Genomic DNA, 4,776 nt, shown 5'->3' with positions numbered 1-4,776 from the left:
CCCCTATGCTAAAGCTTTCATTGTAAAGTAACTGCGTTTAGTTTAAATTACTCCTTATCCCTAAATCAGAATACACTTGGAAAACAAACCGATTTGTTTCTTTACTTTCTTTTATATTTCCTGACAGAGTGCAATACACAAGATTCTGTTAATCAGCCAACAAGAGTTCAAACAGCTTCTGAACATGACGTGGTTACACTTCACTGCACTTACAGTAATACCCTTATCTTTATTGGTACCAACATAAAACCAGTGGATTCCCAGTTTACATCCTCCATAAACTCTCAACTGGATCAAGCAGCAGTGAAAATGTATTCTAAATAATTAATAACAAACTGTGCTGCTCACTGTTAATGCAAAAATGCATGACAATGTTTGATATAATGTATAATGATTTTTTTTATGACACGCATACTGTCAGGATTATGTTTTGTTCGTTGTGTGGTTCTGTTTCCCTGACCTATAGTTTCCCAGTGTGTACCAGCTTGTTTAGTGGGTTGTTAATTATTGATTTGGTTCACCTGTAGGTCCATTAGTTAACTAATAGGTCTCCTCACTTTATTTTGTATTGTTTATGTGAATGCCTAACATGGTTGTTATCCAAGCTTATCTCCAATGATCTCCTACTGTAAGTTTTCTGTTGTGGATAAAAAATAAAGACTGTTTTAGTTTCTATCATCATCATGTGCTTCTACAGTCACCAACCATTGCTTTTTCACAGAAACGCTATGGCTGATAATGTTACAACCATTTATTTTAGAAAAACATGTTGCTGGGGGTGAAAATGTGACTCTCTCCTGCAACTGGTGTCACTGTCAACTCTCTCCAGTGCATCGCCAGTATCTCAGAACAAAACCTGAGATTTTACTCGTCACTGAATATTCAAGGAAATCCGAGCCTGATCTTCATCTGTATTTAAAAGCTACAAAAGAGATCAAACGTGGTGGATCTGAAGATCTCCTCTGCTGTGTATTACTGTGCTCTGGAGCCCACAGTGACAGGAAACACAAGAACACAAAAAAAACTACATACACATTCTTCTCCCCCGCCTGTTAATTTCAAAAAGATTAATTTCACTATGAAATTAAATGCAAATCTTAAAAAAAAAAATGATAAAAGATTTGCTGTCTTTGTGACATGAAGCAACATATGAAGCAACAGTGTGACAGTGATAAACTGATTTTTAGATGTGCTATCTTTTCCTCAGTAGGGGAGGGAGGAGTAGCTTAACGTATCTGAGAGTGTTTTACTGAACCTGACAGAGACCGTCATAAGATCATTCAAGCTTAGACTGTAACACACACACAATGATACTCCATTCAGTTATTCTGTTCTCTGCTTTAGTATGTAAGTACCATCATTTCAATGCTGCCCTTAATTATCACAATAAAGTACAGTATGTCAAGTGATTTTTAATAATTATATATATTGTCTTATTTGTGGCTATTATATATTAAAGTAGGCTATATTAAATAAATATTGAAGTGCTATATAAGTGAATGAACTTCTGAAATGCTCACATTTTACCAGCTTAGTGATAATGTGTGCACCCTCTGAGACTATTTCACTTTTCTTTGCAGGTTCCAGTAATGGAGATACTATTACACCAGACAAAACACAGGAGTTTGCTGCCGAAGGTTCAATTGTTAAATTATCCTGCAGTTATTCTTCTGCATGGTCTTTACTTTGGTACCGTCAGTATCCCGGATCAGCTCCTGAATTCCTTGTGCTCATTCCAGACAGTGCAAAAGACGTGAAGACATCTGATGTAGAGCAAAGATTCACTACTAAGATCAGAAAAGAAAAACAAAACCATGTGGATCTGGAGATCTCCTCTGCTGAAGTATCAGACTCTGCTGTGTATTACTGTGCTCTGGAGCCCACAGTGACAGGAAACACTAGAACACTGTACAAAAACATACTAGTACAAAAAAAGGAAACAGCGGTGTTACACAGTTCAGAAGAAATGGGACCCTTAAATCTTGAATTATATACAGACCCCCTCATATTCTTGCCCATTCAAAGCTGCCTCATTAACTACAAATGCATGCATATTGTAGGTAGAAAAGTGTTTAGTTTAGTTTAGTTTAGTTTAGTTTAGTTTAGTTTAGTTTAAAACATTATGGCAAAAATCACCCATTTGCATCACACAAAGACAAAGCACACCTTCTTCAGATAATTTATAATAATCTTCTGCAAAGAAAAAAGAAAAACAGGTGCATGATGCCCATGGGTATATACAGTGAGTAACTGGCTTTACAATTTACACATCAAGAGGATGTGTTCAAGGATGTGCTCTAAAAACATTTTTGTGAAAGATTGTTCTTGGTCCCAAAAAAACACATTTTAAGTAATTTTAAACTTTATCCACAAGAGGTCAGAATTGCTCTCTTCATACGAGTAGATCATGTGACATGATACATTAAAGTAGATCTCAGTGAGAAAGAGACAGCACTGTTGAGTGAATTTCTGTTCTTTTACAGAGAACAACTATGCGTAGATGGGCTTTGATTTCCCTGTGTTTCATAGCACATTATGATGGTAAGCAAAACAATTTATGAAAGTATTTACTTTAATTTAGGTTATTAAATGTTTAAGTTTACTTTGCAAACAATTCATGTCTATGACTTACTTTTTTTCTTTTTCCAGTGTCCTCGGGACAGGACAGGGTTGAACAGTCTTATAGAGAAATGCCTGCAAGTGAAGGAGATCAAGTTATTTTAAAGTGTAATTATTCTACCACTTCTACAAATCCGTACCTCTTCTGGTACAAACAGCTACCAAACAGATCACCAACATTCATTCTTAATAAATATACATTTGGTGAAGGAACTACTGAGCCCGATTTTAAGGAGAGATTTTCTGCAACATTGGACTCCACATCAAGATCAGTTCCTCTGACAATCCAGGATGTGTGTGTGTCTGACTCTGCTGTGTACTACTGTGCTCTGAGGCCCACTGTGACTCAAACACACTCAACACTCATACAAAAACAGAGGAAGTGCTCAATTACATGACAAAGTGCAAATACACATGCTGTTGACTTCTATCCCACGGAATAATAAGCCCACTGTGTAATTAAAAATATATATATTTAAGAATTGAAAACAATTTTGTGCTGTGCAAAGTGCATTTAATCCGCTCATCTAATGATTTTATTTTACTTAAAGTCTGTCCTAAAAACTGCATATTAAATGTAATGTTTGTTTTTAAACTGTTTTTTTTTTTAGGGGGTGCATCAAACAGACAGATGATGAAAGGGGAGGAGTTTAACATCTCAGACGATCTTGTTACATTTGCTAGACTGTCACAAAGCTTAGTCCTGCTGTAGTGAAGACACACACATGTGCAATGATACTTCATTCAGTCATTCTGCTCTCTGCCTTGGCATGTAAGTGCATTTGTGCATGTTTATGCTAAATGATTTTTTTTTTAATTGAAAATGTACAAATATTTACTACATCCTAAATTTATTTTTTCACAATGACAAAGAAAGTAACATTACATTTTTATATAATTGTTAACTTGTATTAGTTGATTCAAATCCTTGTAATCAATCAATTTCAAAACTAAAACTATTTGAAAATTAAAATGTTATTTTGTTCTTTTCCAGGTGTGAGTTTTGGAGATGAAATCACACCAGACCGCAGTGAAGAGTTTTCTGCAGTGTCTTCAACTGTTACATTATCCTGCAGTTATTCCTCTGCATATTCACTTCTATGGTACCGTCAGTATCCCGGATCAGCTCCTCAATATCTTGTGCTTATAATGGAGGGTGTGAAAGAGACTATGCCATCTGAGGTAGATCCCAGGTTCTCTACTAAGACTAGAAAAGAAAAAGAGATCAAACATGTGTATCTGGAGATCTCCTCTGCTGAAGTGTCAGACTCTGCTGTGTATTACTGCGCTCTGAGGCCCACAGTCACAGGAAACACTAGAATACTGTACAAAAACCTGACACAACTGAAGGTGTACAACTAATTCCTTTCCATAAATCTATCTGAATTAACGGTAGATTATCATTTCATACTATAATATGAGGGTGAAAACTATCAGCAGTGGTATGAGTATAGATTATGATTTTGTTAAATTCATTTAACGAACACATTTCATACACACTGCACTCTTAGGATGTTCTCCAAACCACTGACTATTTGTTGTTTTATACAATTTAACTTGCTTTTTTGTGTCTAAGCTGTGGTGACTGTACAGGACCATAAAATGAATATATAGATCTACAGAACAACCAAAGCTCGAGGAATGAATCCAGATCACATTCTGTTTGTGTTCCGAGCATTTATGTTGCACAAGTTAGTAAGTAACCACAAGAGGGAGCTATGCACTATAGCATATGAAGATGACACTGTGGACTATAAAACCAACCCAGATCTGATGATCTGCTCTTTCATTTAGATCTCTGGAAGAGGGAGGGTTTAAAGCTTTGACATCTGATGTGATCTTGTTAAGCGTCTGTTAGAGAGTCATTTGGACAGAGCATAAGGAACAAAAAAATGATACTCCATTCTGTCATTCTGCTTTCTGCATTTGCATGTAAGTATTAAAGTATTGTAAGTAGCCTATTACATTAAGTATTCTGAGCAGCCAGAATTGCTAATTTCTGCTCAAAATTAAGTATAAAGTCTATTTCTTTACATTGTGTGTATTGTATGTTATGCTGGTACGTCTAAAATGACTGTTTCAATTGAAACACCAGTTCATTAGAGATTTTATCTATTTTTGCAGATGCAACAAATGGAAATGAAATTAAACCAACCA

At 35.6% G+C, this 4,776-nt stretch overlaps 1 long non-coding RNA gene across 1 annotated transcript; it reads left to right on the top strand.

The window, feature by feature from the left end:
- Positions 1-1,278: 1,278 nt before the first annotated feature.
- Positions 1,279-3,002, top strand: LOC306999270. The gene is made up of 3 exons (XR_013797800.1): positions 1,279-1,347; positions 1,581-2,541; positions 2,650-3,002. It is a non-coding gene; the product is annotated as an uncharacterized lncRNA (long non-coding RNA).
- The last annotated feature ends 1,774 nt before the right edge of the window (positions 3,003-4,776 follow it).

Source organism: Phoxinus phoxinus, assembly GCF_949152265.1.
Source record: "Phoxinus phoxinus genome assembly, chromosome: 5".
NCBI lineage: Eukaryota > Metazoa > Chordata > Actinopteri > Cypriniformes > Leuciscidae > Phoxinus > Phoxinus phoxinus.
The sequence above is the reverse complement of the archived record's forward strand: the minus strand, read 5'-3'. Positions and strand labels throughout refer to the sequence as shown.